This window comes from Megalops cyprinoides, chromosome 2 (assembly GCF_013368585.1).
Source record: "Megalops cyprinoides isolate fMegCyp1 chromosome 2, fMegCyp1.pri, whole genome shotgun sequence".
Classification (NCBI taxonomy): domain Eukaryota; kingdom Metazoa; phylum Chordata; class Actinopteri; order Elopiformes; family Megalopidae; genus Megalops; species Megalops cyprinoides.
Genome location: NC_050584.1, coordinates 27999079 through 28023622, shown reverse-complemented (window position 1 = coordinate 28023622; position 24544 = coordinate 27999079). Strand labels below are relative to the sequence as shown.

General features: G+C 39.5%; 1 pseudogene; it reads right to left on the bottom strand.

Moving 5' to 3' along the window:
- Positions 1-210: 210 nt before the first annotated feature.
- On the bottom strand, positions 211-23858 carry LOC118770727 (annotated as a pseudogene).
- Positions 23859-24544: the final 686 nt, after the last annotated feature.

Below are 24544 nucleotides of genomic sequence, written 5' to 3'. Positions count from 1 at the left end.
TTCTAGTGTGTTTGCATGCTTGTAACCCTGCCGGTAGCCTAAAGTAAAATAAAAAGTTTTCAAATTGGAAACTTTTGTCTGCAGTTGTCCCTCTTTCAGTCTTGACCACCTCTCCGCTCGGGCACACTCCGTTACAGTGCCTGGGGTCATGGGGGGTTTCAGGTCTTTCAACATCAGACCCCCTCACCCAGGTGACCCAGCCGGGGTTGATCAAGTCCCAGCTTGCATCCCAGCAGCAACAAGCCATGGGTCTCCCCTCTTCAACCACAGCCGCCTTGTGGCTCTTTCTGTGGCTTCAGTGATGGCGCGTATGGCTCCCCGCTTTGCTGCTCCATTCACCCCCAGCACCGTCAGTGCCTTGCAGAGGGAGCGACCCAAGAAGCCTCGACAGCCCACTTCAATGGCATCGCAGGGAGCCCGCCATCCACAGCTTCTGCACTCCTCCACAAGATGTTGGTACTTGGTCAGTTTCCTCTCATGGGCCTCCTCCATGTGTTCTTCCCATGGCACTGTGAGTTCCCACATGATGACTTGTTTAGTGGAGTCTGAGAAAATGACCATATCGGGATGGAGTGTGGTGTGGGTGATGTGCTCTGGGAATCCGAGCTGCTTGCCGAGATCCACCCTCAGCTGCCAGTCTGGGGCTGTGGAGAGCAGGCACAGTCTCGTTTGTCGTGGTGGGGGGTCCTCGCCAGCTTTAAGGAAGGAGATGGCACTCTCCTTCAGGGTGGAATTTGCTGGCTTTGATGGGTGTGCTAACTGCTTCTGCAACCACCTTGAGCACCTGGTCACGGCGCCAGAAATAGCGACCGTCGGCCAAGGCCTTAGGACAGCTACTCAGAAAGTGCTGCAGGGTTCCTCTCCCACCACATTAAGGGCAGGCAGGTGACTCAGCCTTCCCCCATGTATGGAGATTCGTGGGGCTTGGTAGGGTGTCGTAGACTGCCTGGACCAGGAAACTGATTCGATGGAAGTCAGACCGCGAGAAGTCTGACCAAGTGATCTTGCGCTGCACCAAATTCTCCCATCTTGTCCAGGCACCTTGCTGTCCGAGCCCCACCATTCTGCTGACCCGCACCTCTTCTGCTCCTGCACGGACCTCTTCCCGAAGGAGGTGTTGCCTCTCCTTCCCTGTGGCTTTACTGATGTGGCAACCTGCTTTTCCTGTTGCCACTGTCCCAACAAGAGCCCTCTGTCTCAGCCGTGTCTCTGCGATTTGCAGCTCTCTGACTGCAGTCCACTTCCTACCCGTATGGACCTCGATCCTGGCTGCTGCTATCTTTGGGATCCTGGAGTCTCTGTACTGCATAGCCTCTCTCATTCGTGTCACCATGAATTCTTCTGTGAGACCTCTGAAGGGGAGCTGCAGGGTGTTGGTCGTCCCGTACAGCGCAGCACTGCTTAAGCTCCTGAGCAAGCCAAGCCACCTTCACAGGTAGCTGCTGATCTTCAGGTGTGGGTATAGTTGTTCCTAAGGAGGAACTCTGTTAGCCTTCGCGACAAGATGCTGAAGAATATCTTGCCTTCTGTGCGGAGCAGTAAGATGGTCCTAAACTGCCCAATTGCTTTAGAGTTCTCCTCTTTAGGGATCCAGACGCCCTCGGCACATCTCCACTGGTTGGCAAACCTTCCTTTCCTCCAAATCTCTCCACTACTCCACTGGGCCCTGGGGCAGAGGCTGATCTTGCTGCTTTTACAACTTCTTGGATCTCTTTCCAGCTAAGTTCCTTCAGGTTGAGCTATCGGAGGGTCTGGTCTTATTAGGGCTTTGTTCTGGCCAAGTTCCTGCTCTCTTGCTGGGTCGCTGTAGGTATTGTGAAGATGGGTGTTGACTTCCTCCAGAGAGCACTCAAGGTGGCCACTTCGTTTGTCACCAAGCAGCTTCTTGGTAAAACCAAAGGGCTTAGCGATGAACAAAGCCCGCTTCTTGGCTCTCTCCTTCCCCCGTCTCCTTCGCCACTCTGCTCTGCGGAGGGCCATAAGCTTCTTCCTCAGGATGTCTCGCAGTTCTAAAAGTGGCTGTCATTCCTGTTCTTCAGCTGCCTTGTACTGCTTCTTGAGGGTACTCAATTCTTTCCTCAGCTGGTGGATCTTTGTTGCCCTGCGATTCTTGATGTAGGGTTTCTTGCTGGGCCTTGATTCGAAGAGGCCAAATCTCTCTGAGGCATAGCTCACAATGATGTTTGTCATTGCCTGCAGCCGTCTCTCTGCATCAGCCACTACTTTTGTTCTATGAGTCCCACAGATGTCTTCCTTGAACTTTTGCCATTCCCTCCTGCTGTTGGCGGGGGGCAATTTTATCTGCTGTCGAATGACTCTGTCTGGGTCTGGGGCTGCAGTTACTTGGAGGTGCTGGGCCCTGTGGGGTGAGTCCTGGCCATACTCCTCCTACGTCTCAGCAGGAAGTGGTCCTGTGCGCTGCGTCTGCCTCTCCTTTTCCAGACACTTCATTCTGGCTTGATGGATTTTTAGCCCATGCGGATTTTAACAGGAGAATGGCGACAAATTAACTGACAAAGCGAAGATGATATGCAAACACTGTAGAAAATCTATCAGCTACACTACTGGTTATACCAAGAATATGATGCAGCATCTACAACGCCACCACAACGACAAACTCCAGTCAGGGGATGTGAAAAAGAAAGTGCTTAAAGGCCAAACTTCTCTTGAAAAAAGTTTTGCATCCCCGTTGCCTCATACATGTGCAAGAGCACAAGATATCATCAGATCCATAGGAGTGATTATCGTCAAAGACATGAGACCATCCTCGGTAGTCGACAATGAAGGATTTCACCTACTACTTAGACTTAGACTAGACTACTTAGACTACCCTAAAGCCCAAATACAACATCCTGTCACGCCCACACTTTAGTCAGTCTGTACTACCTGCCTTGTACAACAAAAAACAAAGTGACAGAAATTCTGAAAAGTGCGGAGAGTGTGGCGATGATGACAGATGGATGTACGTCCAGGGCTGTTCAGAGCTACATTACAATAACGGCGCATGTTATCAATAGTGAGTGAGTACTGAAAAGTTTTGTGCTCCAGACTCGTCCGGTTTTTGAGATGCACACAGGAACAAACAGCTGAAGTTTTAAAATTGGCCATTTTGGAATGGGAACTTGAAAGACCAAATCAGAGTATTGCTGTTGTTATCGACAATGCACACAACATGGAGGTGGCCGTGAGAGAAGCCAGGCTATCACTGCATATCAAGTGTTTTGCGCACACACTGAATCTACCTATGAATGCTACCTAGATGGGATTAAAGACCCAGTCGTTTGCTCGTCAGTTGTTTGCTCGGGCAAGTGAGACGGGTTGTGGCCTTCTTTCACTGAAGTGCCACAGCAACAACTGTGTTCACTGCAAAGAAAAGATGCTTGAGATTGCACAACATAAGCTGTGCAATCTCATATGGTGCATATGGTCGTTGTCACACGCTGGAACAGCTGTATGGAAATGCTGGAACGCTATCTCGAGCAACAGGCAGCTGTAACCGCTGCCCTGGTAAGCACAGAGATGCGCAAAAATGCTTGTCAACTTCATACTTTGAATAGCTCTGACATCAGTGATGCCGAGGACATAGTGAAGCTTCTGAAACCTATAAAAACAACTACCACTGTGCTGTCTGATGAAAAGAGTGCCAGGCTGTCACTTATTGTGTCCTTGAAATACATGATTGAGCAGAGCATGGTAGCCAACCAGGATGACTCCACCACTGTGGCTGACATGAAGAGAGCTATACTGCAAAATCTCCTAGAGATGCTCCTATTCCACTCTCTAGCTGTCCACTGAAATGGTGGTGAGAAAATGCCCAGATATACCCAGTGCTTTCCCCTCTTGCCATACCTCACTGTTCCAGCAACTTCTGAGAGGATATTGTAAATGCACAAAGATCCTAGCTTCTGCCTGAAAATGTGGATATGCTGATATTCCTGCAAAAAAATCTGTCAGTATCTTAGCTCATTAACTTGTGTCTAAATTTGAGCGTTGTGTGTTGCGGTGCAATTTTCATAATTTTATATTAATGTAATATAGACAGACCCATTCAATTTAATATTATTTTATGTTTGAAGACTATTTATTTTTGTCTAGCTTTCAAAAAATTCCTCCAAGCTGTCATCACTTTTGTTTTAATGGTACAAAAAGACAACAATAGTTCAGCATTGTTAATACATCAAAAATAAATCCATTGTTTTCATTCCAGTGTCAGTTCAATTGATTTTCTTAAAAATATTGTGGAAGAATCGAACCATAAACATAGTATTGTGAATCGAATCAAACCTTTAGCTGAGTGTATCATTACATCCCTTACCGCAACTCTACCAGAAATATGAACATATCACAAATATTGACTTCATTAGCAAATATTGTATGCCAACAGCTGATATTTGAAAATGGATAACATGTACACTGTACATATCATAACAGAGCTCCACAATTAAATTTGATGTCAGCCTCACTGCTGCCACCATTAATTTTTATTTGCTTGTAATTTCACTCTTTGTTTCTTTTATCACTCCTGTTTTTTGAAGAGCTAGATTATTTCAGACATATTTAAGTATTGCAACTTGTCATAATTATGTGTTTAAACAAAGTACAGTGCTATTCTTACCGTTTCTGTCATATGTATATTCTTTGAATACCTCCTACCTTGAGAGTTACACATTATATTGTTTGTTATCTGAGAAGTTTGCAGTTTCTAGAGCTGACACAAGTAAGGATATTCATTCTGTAATTCTGAATTTAACATTCAAAAACATCCTTGTGCACTCCCGTAGGTCATATTTGTTACGTTAAGAGTAACAGCGTACTGTGAGTGGCACTTCCTGTAGAGAGGATCTGTTTCCTTTAATTCCCCATAACTCAAACAGGCTGCCAGGTGAATAGTGGCTTTGTGTCCCAATTCCCTCATGGCTGCTGCTGCAGCGAGTGTAATGGTGTGTAATGGTGTATACATGGGGACCTGGGGAAATACATCTTTACCTAAACATTCTGGAACAAGATAAGGAAGAAGTATGCGACCACGTTCACTGATTGGCTGTTTTTCAAGTTGCTTCTTTACGGCATTCCAATAAGCATCAGTGTGAGTGACGGGACTAAGCATGATTTGGGGTATCTGTATTTCTTTGTTTACACATGACTTCATATTATTCCAGCCTTGGGGCAAGATAAATGTCTCCGTCTTTCCAGAGGTGAGTTTTCTGTTATTGGGCTGCATGTCTCCTACAGCAATGTGGTACGCTGCAGTGGAATCTATGGTACAGTTCCATGGGGAGTAGAAGACGACATCTTCAACTGAGCTCAGACACATGAGGTGACTGGCAGGTATGAAGTCTTTGGTGAGTCCACCATGTGCCACAAGCACAATGTCCAGGTGATAGGGAAGTGAGGCTCGATCCTTTCTTTGTAATGCTGTCTTAATGCAGTTGTAAAAACAGCAAACATGATGTGTAAAAGACGGATCAGTCTGCCGTTTGTCCAACCAGGATTGTATGGATGAGTTAAAGCAGTTTTTCTTCACAAAAGTCACAATGTTTTCCCCTTTCTCATGTGAGCTGAGGCAGTAAATGTTGCCCCTAATGGAATTTTGGAGCCAGGCCATGTCTTCAGCTGCTTTCCTGTGGATATATTTGAGTTTTCACGGAAAGACAGAGATTAGTTCAATTTAATCAAGTCTTGAATTAGGTCATACTGCTACTGACACCACAGTGCCTTCTCAAATTGTGTACATATACAATTTATATACTGAATACACTTGTTGAAATGACAGAGGATGTAGCTAAGTCTATAGAGTTACAACAACAAATCAATGATTTTTTTTTCATGAGGGAGTGCAAAACATGAATTCCTACACTTGCACCTGCTGATTGAAACATTAATACAATGCCAACAGCAGCAGTATATAGCAGGTAGCTGCTTGTATAAAATAACAAATTTTGCTGTCCAACATCACTACACTTACAAATTCAATAAATAACATAAAGAAGTGCTGAGGGGGTTTCATGATAAATAAGGCATCAAAAATTCCTTGTCCTGCAAACGTACAGGGACGGCTTATTTCAGTGTTTGTTGCTCCACAGTGTCTACACTGATAACTCAAAATGAACTGACACAATTGAGAAGTGGTTGATTTGGATTAAAAAGCTATTTATATTAATTCAATATTGTTAGGTAAGGCTTGAATAAAGGTGTAAACTAATAAATAATACTGATAGACAAAAGTTAGTGTTTTTTTTAAATATATAATGTAATGTGTATATATAATGAAAATAAGTTGTTGTGCCACAGTTATGTGCTTTTGTGTGACTATAAGTAATTTCTGCTCAATGTAGTTGCCTAACATAGAAACTAAAAATTATCTACACAACACTTTTCATTTATACTCACATATTTTATATTTCACATTTATGCTCTGTGTCTGAATAAAACTGTTTAAACGGTACCTCTATCTGCATAGCTTAGCAATGATATGATAAAGCTAGCAGTTCACAGTCACCCAGATATGCAGGACAAATACTGGAAGAACAAAGCAAAGAATGTAGTAGAGATATTCTGCCATTCTGCATATTTGATATAGAATATGAATATGTATATTTCTATGAATATTTCTTATTATCATATCAATATAAGCATGAAATATTGAATAACAACCTTGGTGTAACTTTAAAATATATAACATATTACAAAACAATGTTTTTGGTAAAGTGAAGGAAATGAACTCATACTCTATGGGGTCCAGCATACGCTTCAGTGCCTGCAAACCCTTCTCTATTCTGTTGGCTGTTTCTCTTAGGGCTTTGCACGCTTCATTTGGCTCATCTTCAGCAAGCTCAACAGAAGAGTTCACCAAATCAAAGAGTGCAAGTCCAAATCCAAGAGCTCCACCTGCAACCTGTGAAAAAAAAAAAATAGCTTCAGAAATCACGAGAGGAAATTTGCACTCTAACACTCAAGCAGTATGCTTAGAGTGATGCACCCAGCTCTGGGCAATTATAATAAGGAAAAGTTCTTGAAAGAGTGCAGAGAAGGACACCAAGACTGGTTACATGTATTAAACACATAAGCCATTAAGAGAGACTGAAAACACTTAATCTTTTTAGTCTCATAAAAAGTACACTTGGAGCATCTGACAAAGTTTGATATTAATCAGGTATTAATACAGTTGATTACTGACCTTATTTTAAAATCAGCTCTGTCAGCAAACCAAGAGGAGATTGGTGGAAATTAGTTTAAAATTCACACTACAAAGTTTTCTTTCCATCCTGTGAGTTACTAATATGTGGAACAGGTTACAAGTATATATAGAGGTAGAAAGCCTTTAACCACATTAAACCACATTAAAGGAGATATTACTCTTTGCAAATATGCATATTTAGAGTTAATGCTTAGAGTCATTGTGGGATTTCTGGTAGACATTCAAAAAGGGTTTAACTCTCAATGCTCTATATGCATGAGTATGCCCCAGTTGGCGCTAATGTATATTTGCCATCCAATCTTTCTCTCCCAATCTTTCTGTTTGTATCATACCTTTGTTGCCCCTTTTACAGTTGTTTTTAATCCAAGAATTCCATGTTCCTCCGCTATTTCTTTCAATAGGACCTTGGAGCTGAGGTATAACCCTGTGGTAAAAATTCCTGCAGTGGCCCCATCATAGGATTTGAGGCTGCTGTCCATAACTTTGGAATAATACATGTAAAAGCTATCCGGCATCCGTAGACCTTTCTGTCTGAAAACAACTTGCATAAAGCGCTTGCTCATTTTAGATTGAATATTCATATAATCCTTCTCAAGGGATGTATCCAGGGGAATGAAAGATGGATCTGATTGATCCTCTATACACTCCTTCTCTAGCTGCTTCCACAGTTTTTTGATGTTTTTTCCTTTTTCTGCATCTGCTTCAAAAATCTTATTTAACTCCTTCATTGTGCCTGAAGACTTGATCATCTCCACCACTGAACTAATAGCATTTGAGGTGGCCCCCGATACAGAGAAAACTGTACCACTAATGGTAAGACCCAAGACAGGGGCAGCAAGCCCTGCAGTGGCCAGTGTAAGAATGCCAGCCACAAGTATTGACAGGCTTCCTGCCGCAGCCACAGAGCTGCCAGTCACTCTGGCTATTCTGGAAGTTGTATTCAACCCTTCAATCTCCTCTGCCAAAGCTCTTATCTCCTCTGCACATCTCTCTCGCAGCTTTAGCCGGGAGCACAGCTCCTTATAAAGAGAATCAGCAGTATCCATGGAGAAACTGAAAGAGAAAAGGTGTTCAATTATCTTTCTGTACTTACTGTGACTGTAAACTGATTTTCAGTTTGTCTGCTGTTTATGAGATACCAAGTGCAAAATTACACTATATGGACAAAAGTATTTCGGACGCCTGACCATTACATTGTAATGACATTGTATTCAAATATATACACTTTAATATGGAGTTGGTCCCCCTTTTGCAGCTATAACAGCTTACACTTTTCTTGGAAGGCTTTCCACAAGATTTTGGAGTGTTTCTGTGGGAATTTTTGCCCATTCATTCTGTAGAGCATTTATGAGGTCAGGCACTGATGTTGAACGAGAAGGCCTGGCTCGCAATCTCTGTTTCAGTTCATCCCAAAGGTGCTCTATGGGGTTGAGGTCAGGGCTCTGTGCGGGCCAGTCAAGTTCTTCCACACTGAACTCATCAAACCACGCCTTTATAGTCCTTGCTTTGTGCACTGGGGCACAGTCATGTTGGAATAGAAAAGGGCCTTCCCCAAACTGTTGCCACAAAGTTGGAAGCATAGCATTGTCCAAAATGTCTTGGCATGCTGAAGCATTAAGATTCCTTTAGATTCCATTAAGCCCTTCACTGGAGACAACGGGCCTAGCCCAAACCCTGAAAAACAGGTGTGGCCAAATACTTTTGTCCATATAGTGTATTTTTTTCTATAAGCAAAATACAATTTTCAATTTATTAAAAACCCAACTCTTTTCATTGGCAGTACTTAAAGATTTTAGATAATACAATTTTGGCATGTTTAATTTATCAATCAATTAAATTTTTTACTACTGTGTTCAACATTTTGTAAATACTTACAATATAGTCAGGGGTTACTGCACTTTGCCTGTACTCCCTCTTTGTTCAAATGTAGACATTAAAAAAGCAATTCTCACCAACTCACACAAAAAATACATTATAGAACTAATACTTTATACTATACTAATACAAGGACTTTCTTTTGATTAAACACATTTAGTGTGTCAAATAATTTCTAGTCTACTAACAATACAAACACCATTGCTACTAGATTACATTATTTTGCCAATAAAGTACAATGCTGACAGATAATAGAGTTGGAATTGGTGGAAGCACACCAATGCTTGCATCAAATGAATGAATTTTACTGCAGCTATAATTCTTTGGAATTTGCATCATGGTTAAAGTAGCATAGTCACATACATAATGGTTCTTGGATGAAGCTGAACATACACTATTTGAGGTCTTGTGTAGCTAGTATTTAATGGAAATGTATTTTTACACAGTGTTTTAGACTCCAAACATGTAATGTCTCATTAATGCACAGTATGGGTGGGAAGCATAGTGCATGTGTGTTTTTAATACTGGGTTGTAGAAGGAATAGAGAAGTGAGTTTATCAGTGTGGCTTTGTACAATGGAAGCCCAGTTAACATCTAGTTATTTAATAACAAAACTAGATACAGAGGCAGATGTTTCAGTTAAAACAGACTGTTATCAGCACTGTCTGCCAGGGGCTAGGATTCAATGTAGTGGCACTTGAGCAATTTATGTGTAACTCATTCATGAGGTGTGAACAGGAAGTGAAACAGTGACATAATCTAAAGTGTGTTGAGTTTAAGAAGCTCACTGCAATCTCCAGCAGGACGCATTAAAATCAAAGACAGTACAGTACCTGAATGTACGATTAATCCAGGATAAAGATGGCACAGAGGCCTTATCACATGAAATTTTTGTGGTTTTCTTTTTGTTTTGTTTTAAGTGCAATTTTATTTATCCATTTATATGGCTGGATATTTACTAAGGCAATTTTGGGTTAAGTACGTTGTCCAAGCATACAACACCAGTGCCTCAGTGGGGAATCAAACCAGCAACCTTTCGGTTAGGATTCACTACGTCACACCGCTGCCCTTTTTTGACTGCTTTCACAAAGAGTGGAACTCAAGGGCTTAATCAGCTTTGCTAAAGAACCTCTGTTCCGAATGCTGCAATTTGCCCACAGCTGTGTAACAGTCAGCATCAGTTTAATGTAGAAGGAGAAATGCTTGGCTTTCCTTTTGCTCCAATCCTGGACAATGCTTAAAAATTGTTTACCCTTTGTGTTCTTATCCCATCAGAATATAAATCAGATTATTTCTTTACAGCTTACATTAAGACAGCATTATTCTATTTACAAATGTGATTTGGGCTGTTTTCATTTTGAGTGTGTTTTCATGTGTTATTATTAATGAATTAACAATATAAAATGAAATATGGAGAAATCTTTCTTAAATTGGTATGTGCTTCACTTTGTCAAGTTGTCCTGTTCTTTTTCTCATTTGCTTTCTGCACACTGTGTAATTTTTAAAGTGAAAGCAAGATCAGCCTTTCACTTGGACCAAAAACATAAACAAAGTACTGAACATCATAGAGGAAGTGCTCTTGAATAAGAGATTAAAAGAGAAACTAAAATCAAAGGTTAGGCTTCCTCTACTGTCAGTAAAATTTTCTTCTGGAAGTCCCTAAAGTTTGTCAATCCATAGTTTACTGTGATATCAGATTTGCAGAATGCTAATAGAGAATTTATTTGCTTGTTTTCAGAAAATTACTCAAAAGTTCAAATTTATATCTTTAGTATTTTTATTTGACCCGTTGCAGTACTGTACTGTACTGTACTGAGCATATTTATTTCAACATATTTGACTCTTTCATTTTTTCACTGCTGGTCACCACAGTTCAGACTTTATTATGTAACATTAGTTTCTCTATGGTTTTAGAAAAATTACAGGGATATAGCTCTACAATAGAATATGACATGTATATAAGAGGAGGATCTCATCAACAACAAATACATATGGTCTAAACTAGTTACATAGTTATCTTTCCTTGTGTTGAGTCAGGTTTCTTACTATGCCAGCTCCAGAAGGTAAAACTTCACTTCTTCACTTCAATACTGACTGATTAAAAAGGACTTAAAATGTTCTTAACATGAGCAGTGGTGCTGCCACCACCATATTGGACTGATATTGGGTCTCTCTGACTTTATTCTTCTCCATGGCTCCATGGCATGTGACAGTGTGCAGTGGTAGATCAGCACGTATTAGTACTTTTAACGTTTTAGCTCGACTCCACAATACAACAGTGTTGTATTGTGTGTTCAATACAGATAAAAATGGACGCTTCTCATCACAATCAAACATTTTGTTTACAGGAAGTTATTTACTTTCTAATAACACAAGTTTACAAGAAAACAAAACTTTTGATGGCTCTTACCTGTTTGTCAGCAATGTGGCACAGCTGAGGTCTGGGAATAACAGCAGTCGTATGCAGGTGGGTGGGGTCAGCGTGTGGCTGAGGGTAACCTGCAGCACCTGGGAATAGTTTGCCAGTGGGGATTTCCTGGGTGTAAGCAGACTTGAAACAGCAGGGCAGTGAGTATGGACAGCTCATTGTAAGCTACAAGACATTTTAGTTTCAGTTTAGTTTAAACAAGCGTTGTTTGTTTTTTTGTATGAATCTGTGTGTTTTTTATGATGGCAGTGGAGGGGGCAGGCAGCAAACAAAAGGTTTTCCGAAGACTGGCAAACAGGGGGGGGGGGGGGGGGGGGGGGGAGTCACTGGTGTCTTTTTTGAATATCTATTTTCTTTTTTAACAGACACCATTATGCATTACATGTTACATAACTTGCCTCAAGATACATTTAACAACTGGATAAAGTATGACTACTTGAGTTCAGTTTGGATCAAAGACATTGATCTTTCAAGACCCAAAGCTATGACCAACAGCACAGTCGTGAGAGTGCCAGTAAGCACATATGTACAGAGCCCCCCTGGTGACATTTGTGGGAAAAATATTATTGTGTGGCTGTACATAATCTGTGTTTGTGGATGAAAATCCACCCACCCTTTACACTTCCTGCTTCTGCCTGGCTTCAATCCAACACCACACCAGCTGCATTTATTTCCTAAATAATATTACATTTATTCATTTGGCAGACGCTTTTATCTAAAGCAACTTACATAAGTTACAGTTCTTTACAATGTTATCCATTTACACAGCTGGATATTTACTGAGACAACTGTGGGTTAAGTACCTTACCCAAGGGCCACACCATTACCGTGGTTAATTCATTTTTTCGTTGGTTTTTAGTGCGAGTTATAGACAGAAGGAAAGCCATCGCGCTTTATCTTTTGCTCCGAAGCAGAAACCGGCGAAGAATGTGGGTTCACCCAATAAACAAGAGAAGGAGGCACCTTGGAGCTTTTCACCATCTTGCTGCTGAACTGCGTCCTGACAAGGACAAACATCTGAAGTATTTCAGAATGAGCGCTGAGCAAACGGATCATCTTCTTTCCTTGACTATATAAGGCTAGTACACATGAAGCCTCCACTTTCCCCTTTAATAACATGCAGTAGGCGATTTGAGGGGGGACGCTATCCCCTTTGTTAACCTGCCATCCCCCCTCTCCATCCCCTAGTTAGTAGCAGAGAGAGAGATAAGTGTGCATCTGCCATCCCCCCTGCTAAAAATGAACAAATCATCTACTGATAACATGCGATTGCTAAAATGGTTTAAAAAATCAAGTCTGTGGCATATAGCCTAGACATTGAAACTACAGTGAAAGGTGTCAGTTATGTCATGTTGCTGGTATAATGTCAATATGACTATCAACAGATCGTTTTTACTGTCTATTTTTGCTGAGAACCGCGCGCGTCACGCGGAAAAAAAATAGGCTCCACGCCGAAAGTCTAGATAACTCGCAGCTGCAGAGTGTGGCTCGAGTGTGTCCCTGGCCTTAACAGAAATGCGCGTAACTGGAGGCGCGCAAAAAAGGATTTACGCGCGAATGGGAGAATACCACAAGTACAAAGCCGATTGGTAACAGAGTTCATCACAGAAAAGCACTAATGCCTCTGCTTTCGTCAGCACTGTCCACCTGGGGGCAGGTTTCAATACAGTGGCTCATTAACAATTTATCTTTAAGTCGTTCTTGAGGTACGAAGAGGAAGGGGAACAACAACATAATCTAGATTGCGTCCATTTAAGCAGCTCAGTGCGATCTCTAAAACAGGAAGCATAAAATCAAAGAGTGTGCAGTGGATGCATGATTTATCCACCCCACTGGACAATGATGGCACAGAGGTCTTATTCACCTTAGAAAAGAGGCCAAATGAGGTTGTTTCTGTAGTTTTCTTTTTTTGTTTTGTTTTCCCTGGGCTTTTAACTCAACATCTTAAGTCATCTTTGCTCAATAACCTCTCTGACTAGTGCATTAAGCTAAGTAACGACAGTGTTTGCAAGTGTCAGTCAATGGCAATGCTTTGCTTTAATTTTTCTCCGATCCTGAACAACACCTGGTAAAATCTTTTTCTTTTATCCCCTCATCCCGCCATGCCCTGTGTTAGTTCATTTATTGTTTTCCCAACTTTTTAAGGGTGTACAGTTTGAGGGATGTCATTTTGATTCATTTGCCCCCTCCACCCAATTTACTGGTGCTATCTTTGGTGATCAAAAATGATGAAACAAATAAACAGATTTTTTATTTTTATTATTTATTTAATCATTAGAATATGATTAAAATTGGTTATTCAGAGCAGTGATGGCTGGTGGTGATATTGGTTTGGTGGGCTAACAGATGCATTATAGGACCCATCCATAGTTCACGCTGCAGCAACAGCAGCATCACATCCGAGATACCAAGTTACAGCAACAACACTATATACGTTGTTATAGCAAGTGCTCTCTAACAACACTATAGAGGAGTATCCATAACAATGGCCTGATGTCAAAAATCTCTCCCTGTATCTCTCTCTCTCTCTCACACACACACACGCACACACACATACCATTGACTATTTTTCTCTGTTCACATTAGCACACCATTTTTTTACAAAAACAAAATATGCAAGATTGATGGAATGATAGGCTACATGATAGTATGGTATGATCGCAGATTTACGATGGGGCAGGTGTAATGTGCGGCGTATCAGGAAGGCTCGAATAGTTCCTAATAGTGGCTATAGTCACAAGCAGCGTTTGCCATTCTTTGAGGTATAATCCGAAGAAAATATATCCGGCAACAAGATAAAAAGTATGTTTTTTAATATTCTACTTGCTAGATCGATAAGTTAAATTTGAAGAACAGTTAGGGATTCATTTAACGGCCGTTTTTAAAAGCTTTGAGGGATAGGTCCAAAATCACCTCTTATTTTAACCAACAAAATAAGCCTTCAGTATATCATGACTAGGCTATATTAGACTGACTGATAGCTATTTGACAATACTAGCTACCTAACGTTGGTTGATAAATAGTGAAAACGTTATTTAGCTAGAGAGCTAGTGATAGCTATTGTCAACCACTTTTCTTTAGCCACTCTACTTTTGTCATGATCATGTGATTATTCGAAGAAATGTGCAAAATAGACAGTCAATAGATGTCCGTTACATGTATTCTAGATGACAAATATATAGTCTGATACAGTAAATGATCTAGTTCCGCTGGACATTCTCAGATACTTCTCAATAGTTTCCAATGGAAAACGGCATTCAAATTAACCGGCGAGAAACAATTTGAGCCTCCATAAAACACATGACCGCCTGAGACTTCCGGGTACTTCAACGGCTCTGGGCTGGATGAATTTAGCCCACATGATAAGCAAATCAAGGGGGCGTGCCACGACACCTTTCACTCACTTGACACTAAGAAGATGAATGGAAGCAGATTCTACTGTGTTTGGGCTGTAAAAAAATAAGCCCATTTAGATATATCCTGTTTGTTTCTTGTGACTGTTTGGTGCTGTTACTCCTCTAGGTTCCACCAAAATTTAAAAACATCTGTTCCAAGGTTTTTTAACAATAATTTTCTCATCTTTATTGTAAAAGATAGGGAGGCTTAGCCCTGTTAGCCCATCTATACCAGCCGTCCCTGATTCAGAGAAAAAAAATGAAACATGGAGAAATATTACCTGAATTGGTATGTCCCTCAGTTCTTCAAGTTGTCTTGTTTTTTTCGTTTGCTTTCTGCATGCCAGGAAGAATAACCTTTCAGTTGTACCACAAACATGAACAAAGTGCTGAAGGGGAGAGCGCTCTTAAATAAGACAGAAACTGAAAGTCCAGAGGTGTGACTTACTTTTTGTCAATAAAATTCCCCTCTGCAGTGGAATACCCCACAGTTTGCATGTCTTGTTTGAGATGGATTACTGTGCTATTTGTGTTATTAGAGCTCTTTGTTTGTCTTTTTTGAGAAAAGCGCTCAGAAGTTCACACTTATATCTGAAATGCTTATATTTCACCAGTTTCAGTATGATATTGTATATAATTATTTAATCAAAAATATGTCTTTTCCTTTTTGGGGCATAGTCCAGATTATATCATATCACTATAGCATTTGTTTCTCCATAGTTTTAGAAAACTCACAGGCATATAGTAATACTATAGCATATCATATGTATGTAAGATGATATCAACGGCAACTGAAGAAACAAGAATGTATATTAGAAGACAATAAATTATGTTTATTTCATATATTTTTATAATTAATTATAATTATAAAGATATAAGAAACAATTACAATTCTAAATGAAGACAAGTTCTTCTGAAAACATCTTTTAGAAAGCTGGTTTTTGGTCACCTTTGTCAGTTCTGGGCATCGTTTTGTATTGTAATTGGAGGACCAGTCCCATTGTTTATGACACAGTGCTTTCCTGGATGAGAATGAGACAAAAAAAATTAAGTTATGAGTGACTGCAATGACCTGTGTGCGTCAGTCAGTGGCTACCAGTGTTTGGAGGCATTACTGGTATTGTACATAGATTGTTGATATTGGTACATACATGCTCACAAAGCAGTGGTAACGTAGGCAGCTGTGTAGCATAGTGGTAAGGAGCAGGGCCAAAAGATTGCTGGCTTGATTCCCTGTTGGAGCACTGCTGTTGAACCACTGGGCAAGGCACTTAACCCAGAATTGCCCTAGTAAATATCCAGCTGTATAAATGGATAACAGGTAAACAATTGTAAGTAAGTTTCTCTGGGTAAGAGCATTTGCTAAATGAAAATAATGTAATGTAATGCAGTCTGTGGTTCAGATCGCTCAGATCAATGTGTCCCAACATAAACAAACATAACTTTTATTTACAGGAAGTCATTCACATGCTCATAATACTCCCAGTTTATGAGAAAATGAAACAATTGTGGTTTGTGGTTAAGAAGATCTTATCCTAAATCAGCACTTCTGATTGGCTTTCTTGGCTTTCTTCTGGGTGGGTGCTGAGATGGGTTTTCTCCTTGGTATTCCCCTGGCAATGAGAAATGTCCTCTGTTTGGTTGCCCGTATTCTCTAAATTGTTGAATTACTTGCTGCTATCATATCTTACAATAGGATGTGGTTAAGAAGAAGCAGGAAGTTGGCAGCAGAAATATGTTTACTCCAAGCACAGATCCCTTTTCCTCTCACTGGTCATCAGCAGACACTCAAACCCAGTGATATCATCAGCCTTGTCACAGTTCCTACAGAAGTCTAAAGCTTATAGAGCTGAACCGCCAACACTGTGTGGCATTGTACACTTTCTAGTGACACATACAGTACAGTTTAAAGATCAAATTCTTTTCAGCTAGAAAAGTGAAGAATAACATTCCTGGCCATTGCCAAAAATTGCTGTTATAGTTTTATTTGAGGCCCAGGCCATACAAGTAATAGTACCTAAATAGGAGGGGCTTACCTCCTCTCAGAAGGTCACACACACCTCTGTGCTCTACTGCTACCCCAAGGGAACTCAAACCCATAACCTGGTGCTCTTGAGCTCAAGGCCTTAACCAATATCCCACTGAGTCTGCTTATATAACATGTTAGAGGACAGGTACTAATTTAGGGTGTTACCGTTCGAGTCCTGTTTTAAGGACTTATTTAAGCCCAAAAAGACCACTTCCACCTGTTTTTAATTACCTTAATATTAAGAAATAATTCATATCCCTATTCAAATGAAACATACACAGTGTGGAGACATGGTAAAAGCCTAGCATGAAGCACAATAATGGCACATAAAAACTGAAATGCCAGAATCTATACACATGTCCCCTGGCACTCATATTGTTAAGTTCATGTACACAAATAAGCAATGTAACACTGACAAAAAAAAAAAAAAAACAGCAGTGTAGGGAAGACTCCAGCCAGGAGGCCTCTCCACGTCAGAAAACAACATTAAGCCAAAAAAAGAGCCCAAAGAACTCAAAACTTAACATCCTGGGACCCCAGAACCTCTCTGGTTCTCTTATTGAAGGACTGCAGTAGACCTCTCGCTGAAGCAGAACACGTTTATTTCACCTTTTCCAAGCAAAAAAAAACTTTCCCACAGCAAATCTCCTTCATGAAGACTTCATCATCAGCATGGCACTCAATCTAGTGTACCAACTGCAAAAATTCAAAAGTCAGAGACTGAATCCACAAAGTTTCTACCTCTCAACATTACCAGCTCCAAGGTGAAGCTGTATACCTTCTTGCTACAAGGAGTAACGAATGTTGTCCAGTTGAAGTGTAGTAGCAATTGCTTTCCACATGAAGATAATTTGTCTTTCACAGATCTAACCCAAGTGTATTGCTGGAGGGCAAATGATACGATTACGATTACGTATTAGAGCTGAGACCATACACGTAGTCTGTGCATACAGCTGGATTGTACAGTACTTTTATGCAGACACAATGCTCATGGGCACAACAGCAGAATCACACCTGAAATATGAAGCAGCAAGCCTCTACTCACAGCTCCTGTGTCCCAACCACTCATCCACAACCCCAGTTTACAAGTGGAAGTTACTTCAAAACAGGACCAACTTTTTCCTACCCTTTCATTCGACCTCTGATGGCACAGCTATAAACAGAACCCAGATGTACACTCAAATACAGCGGTAGAGCACTCTGTGTTTCGTTGGAAGACAACCTAGTACACCCTTTCTGTTTGTTCAAACATTTTTTTTTTTCATTTTCAAATTTTCACAACATAAGATATTTTGCTGTGAACATCCTTCTTCCAGAGATCAACAGTACAAGAGGGACTTGTGTATTGTGTTTTGGGTCAGACTACCTAGATACTCATTTTATTTGATTTGGAGCATTCTGTATTGATCCTGGAAAAAGGAGCAGAAAATTGCAGTGGCCTACACAGGGCTTCAAAACTGGAGGTCCAGCAAGTTCGGAAAAGCTTTGACTATAATAACAACGAAGTGGATGAGCTATAAAATCATGAGAGACCCCTGCTGAAGTGATTTGGCTGGCTGGTTTGCACTGTTTCTTACAAAGAGGTGGATATAACCCTTGGCAACACCACAATTCATAGCTGAAGTTCTGCATGAGGGAGTGAGTGTTGAGTTTGGCTTAAATATGTACTGGAATGTGTGAAATGAGTTTAGGCATTTGTGTTTCTTAGAAATCTGCTGCTTTTATTTGTCTTGCAAGGATTACAAAAATACAACATGGCATACAAATTTTTAAAAAGACAACTATTTCAACACATGTAACACAAATTATCTGTCATTGATTACAGTGAAAGCCTTAGGGGTAACTGTTGTTTCATTCCATTTTTTCTTACATAAGACAGAAATAAAACTAATCAATAAAACCTTGCACTGCAAATCAAAGAACATATATTAAATTCAAGAATTGAATATATAGATTAAGATCATATGAGTTTCCTTTCTAACTCATAAACAAGATTTCAACAGAATGAATATTAAGGCACTTCTTGAGTTTGTAGTTGTTAGTAGTAGTTAGTAGTAGTTGTAACTAAATGTAGTTAAAATTTAATTTTAAACTTGATGAAAAATGACATTATTTATCTATGCTGTAACTGAAACCAAATTGAATAAAAATGTAATTACCAAAATATCCATGCATAATGATCTAATTTCAGTTACTTTAGTTGTTATTTATTTTTTTTCCCTAATTCCCCTAGCAATACATGGATTGTGAAAAGAAGTAAATTCTGTTTCAGGAGTGGAGTTTGTGTCTCTGTTTTGCTTAAAGGGCAGCTAAACACTGACACTGACAACACTGACAAGGACAACTAAACACATTTCAGGTGAATCAGAAATCAACCAAACTCTACCAGAAATAAATATGAAGATATTACAAACATTGACTTCATTAGCAAGTATTGTATACAGCTGACATTTGTAAAATATGATGTATTGGAAGTACACTGTAGGCCTACATGTCATATTTTAACAGAGCTCCACAATTAAATTTGATGTCAGTCTCACTGCTGCCCTCTTGCCACCATTCATTTTTATTTTCTTGTAATTTTATCCTTTGTTTCTTTTATCACTCCTAATTTTTGAAGAGCTAGATTATTTCAGACATTTTTAACTATTGCAATCTTTCAAGTATGTATAATTATGTATTTAAACAAAGTACAGTGTTATGGTTTTTGCCATATTCATATTCTTTGAATATCTCCTACCATGTTAGTTGCACATTATATTATTTGTTATCTGTGAATTTAGCAGTTTCTAGCATTGACATCAGTGAGAATATTTATACTGTGATTCTGAATTTAAAATTCAGAAACATCCTTGAGTGCTCTGTACAGTGGATCACCAGCACTGGTCCTAGTACCTGGTGCACTCTCAGGTCATCTCTTGTAGGTCATATGCATTTTGTTCAGAGTAACAGTGTACTGTGAGAGGCACTTCCTGTAGAGAGGCTCTGTCTCCTTTAATTCCCCATAACTCAAACAGGCTGCCAGGTGAATAGTGGCTTTGTGTCCCAATTCCCTCATGGTTGCTGCTGCCCCAAGCGTAATGGTGTGTAATGGGACCCGGGGAAACATATCTTTACCTAAACATTCTGGAACAAGATAAGGAAGAAGTATGCGACCACGTTCACCGATTGGCTGTTTTTCAAGTTGCTTCCTTACGGCATTCCAATAAGCATCAGTGCGAGTGATGGGACTAAGCATGATTTGGGGTATCTGTATTTCTTTGTTTACACATGACTTCATATTATTCCAGCCTTGGGGCAAGATAAATGTCTCCGTTTTTCCAGAGGTGAGTTTTCTGTTATTGGGCTGCATGTCTCCTACAGCAATGTGGTATGCCACAGTGGAATCTATGGTACAGTTCCATGGGGAGTAGAAGACGACATCTTCAACTGAGCTCAGACACATGAGGTGACTGGCAGGTATGAAATCTGCAGTGATTTCACCATGTGCCACAAGCACAATGTCCAGGTGATAGGGAAGTGAGGCTTGATCCTTTCTTTGTAATGCTGTCTTAATGCAGTTGTAAAAACAGCAAACATGATGTGTAAAAGACGGATCAGTCTGCCGTTTGTCCAACCAGGATTGTATGGATGGGTTGAAGCAGTTTTTCTTCACAAAAGTCACAATGTTTTTCCCTTTCTCATATGAGCTGGAGGAGTAAATGTTGTCTGTAATGGAATTTTGGAGCCAGGCCATGTCTTCTTCAACTGCTTTCCTGTGGATACATTTGAGTTTTCGGGGGGGGGGGGGGGGGGGGGGGACAGAGATTAGTTCCGTTAAATCAAGTTATGAATTAAGTCATACCATTACTGACACCACAGTGCCTTCTCAACAAATTGAATGCATATACAATTTATATAACTCATTTGAAAAAATAAAAATTGTGTGGCCACCCAATGCACTTGATGAAATGACAGAGGATGTAGCTAAGCCTATAGAGTTACAACAACAAAACAGTTTTTTTTTTTTTAAATCAAGGAGTGCAAAATATGGATTCCTACAGTTGCACCTGCTGACTGAAACATTAAAACAATGCCAAGAGTGGCAGTATATATCAGGTAGCTCCACAGTGTCTACACTGATAACTCAAAATGAACTGACAAAATTGAGAAGTGGTTGATTTGGATTAAAAATCTTTTTATATTAATTCAATATTGTTAGGTAAGGCTTGAATAAAGGTGTAAACTAATAAGTAATACTGATAGACAAAAGTCAGTGTTTTTTATATAAAATGTAATGTGTATATATAATGAAAATAAGTTGTTGTGCCACAGTTATGTGCTTTTGTGTGACTATAAGCTATTTTTGCTCAATGTAGTTGCCTAACATATAAAATGAAAATTATCTACACAACACATTTCATATATACTCACATACTTTATATTCCACATTTATGTATATACTCTGTGTCTGAATAAAACTGTTTAAATGGTATCTCTATCTGCATAGCTGAGATAGCTGCTTAGAAGTGACATTATAAAGTTAGCAGTTCACAGCCACCAACACCGGAAGATGAGCGCAAAGAATGTAGTTGAAATACACTCCCATTCTATGTCAACATGGGAAAATGTATTATTTCCATAACAATACAAACATGAAACATTGAATAACAACCTTGGTCTGACATTAAAATATATTAACTGTTATAACATGTATGTTTTGATAAAGTGAAGGAAATGGACTCATACTCTATGGGATCCAGCGTACGCCTCAGTGCCTGCAAGCCCTTCTCTCTTCTGTTGGCTGCTTCTCTCAGGGCTTTGCATGCTTCATTTGGCTCATTTTTGGCAAGCTCAGAGGCGGAGTTCACCAAATCACTGCGCACAAGCCCAAGTCTAAGAGCTCCACCTGCAACCTTTGAAAAAAGTTTCAGAAATCAGTAGAGGAAATTTGCACCTTAAATTCAGGTGTTATGTTTAGAGTAATGAACCCAGCTCTGCCCACTATAATAAGGAAAAGTTCATGAAAGAGTACAGACAACTGGTTACTGGAGAGACTGGTTACATGTGTTAAACATATAAGCCATGAAGACAGACTCAAGGCAATTTATCTCAGGAAAAGCACACTTGGTGGATTTGTCAGTGTTTGAAATTTCAGTTACTAATGAGTGGAACTGGTTGCAAATATATAGGGGAAGCAAAGACCCTTGATTACTTTAACCCTGAGATCTTACTCTTTACCAGTATGCATGTTTAATTCAAATTTTAGAATCGTTGAGGTTATTTTCGTTGGACACCTGTCCTTCATTTATTTAGCTGTAAAATACCCGTGTCATCCTGATTGTTCTCCATACACCCATATCCTACCTTTGCTACCCCTTGTACTAATCCAATAATTCCATTCCTCTGTTATTTCTTTTAATAATACCTTGGAGCTGAAGTATCAGCCTGTAGTAGCAATTCCTGCAGCAACCCAATTGTAGGATTTGGGGCTGCTGTCCATAATTTTTGACAAGTGCATATAAAAGCCTCCAGGCATTGGTAAAGCTTTCTGCCTGGCGACAGCATCCACAAAGTGCCTGGTCATTTGAGATATAATCCTCCTTGAAGGACTTATCCAGGGGCATGACAGATGAAACTGATAGAGACCGTCTACACTGCTTCTCTAACTGTTTCTCCTTTTGCTGCATCGTTTTTAATGATCTCATTCAACCCATGTGTTTTAATTGAAGACCTGATTGCGTCCACCACACAACCAACTGCAGTAGCAGTGCCCCCTCTCACAGTGGCGACTGTCCCACCAATGGCAATGCTTAGGGCGGGGCCAGAGAGCCCTATAGTGGCCAGTGTTAGAACTCCAGCCCCAAGAATTGACAAGCTTCCTGCCACAGCCACAGAGCTGCCGGTCACTATCGCTGTTCTGCAGAGGTGGGTGGTAACGCGTTACGTTTACTCCGTTACATGTAATTAAGTAACTTTTTCCAATAAATTGTACTTATAGGAGTAGTTTCAATGCATTATACTTTTCACTTTTACTCTTGAACATTTATGATTTAAAAAATGTACTTATACTCTGTGTCATGGCTGTGAACTGCTAACTTTATAATGTCATTTTTAAGCAGCTATCTCTTATGAAGACTGCAAAGATCAACAAAGGTGCAAAGAATGCAAAGATCCTGCACCCAGGATCAATATTCACTCTCTCAAACACACACACACACACCACACCTGCACACGTGCACACACACACACACACACACACGCACACACACGCACACACACGCACACACAAACACACACACACACACACACACACACACACACACACACAAAGGTTCAGACATACAGAAATGGACAAACATAAATAAAGACCAGGATTGTGTTAAGGTTTAAGAAATTAAACAGTGTTGTGACTTTGGTATTGGTTTCAAAAGATTTATGTTAAGAAAAATGGAAGAGATGTTATTACCATTAAGCTAGTCTGTGGTAAAATTTCCTTAATTTATGTTTTTTGGTAAATATATAATTTATTATTTTTTATTAGGAATATGATTTAGATTTCATGTTGTGTTTATTAAACAAGCACTTTATTTATAAGCACTTTTATTTTGGGCATAACTAATAATTTGATACATTTGAATGTAATATATTACAGATGTAATAGATCATCATATGAAGTTAATCACTACTTGAGTAGTCATTTTATGAGGTTCTTTTTTTACTCATACTAAAGTCTATTTTGATGAGTACTTTTACTTCTACTTGAGTCATTATTATTATAAAGTAACAATACTTTTACTTGAAGGCTTTGCTTACTCTACCCACCTCTGCTATTCTGGAAGTTGTATTTAACCCTTCAATCTCCTCTGCCAAAGCTCTTACCTCCTCCACACATTTCTCTCGCAGCTTTAGCCGGGAGCACAGCTCCTTGTATAGGATGTCAGCAATATCCATGGACGAACTGAAAGAGAAAAGCAGATTTTCACTCTGTATTTATTGTGACTTGTATTGAAAACTGAATTTTAGTTTGTATGCTGTTTATGAGATTTCACTGTTAAAATTAAAACATTTTCAAAACAAAATCTAATCTCCATTACATATTTAATGAAAACACAACTCATATTGTTGAAAGTATTCAGAGATTTTAGCTTCATTAAACTGATAAAATTATGCACTCAAGAATATATACTGTATATAAAGAAAATTCATTGAAAGTTTTCAATATTTGGTTAACGTTCCTTGTATAGCAATGTTTGTAGTATTTTACATATTCTATGATAGCGTAATTTCTTAAACCTTCAAGCCTACAGTAAAGGTTTAAAATATTGAGGTAGAATTACTGATTCTTTTGAAATACTTTTTTGAATATCAATAATAGAAATATAATCCAATGGCTATTTTACTACTTACATTGTGCTAAATTATTGTTGTGCTGTTGTATGTATACAAATATATCCTCTACAGTCATGTATTTATTATCATTTATATATTAGCTGTATTAAAATATAGAGCAATCTTACTTGGTGTGGTATGGATTTCTGTTCTTCAGGCAGTCTGCTGTCTTGCACATGCACTGCCTTTTATACTCCAAAAGAAAAGAGAAACCAAAAACCCATCTATCTAAATTTGCGTTATTATCT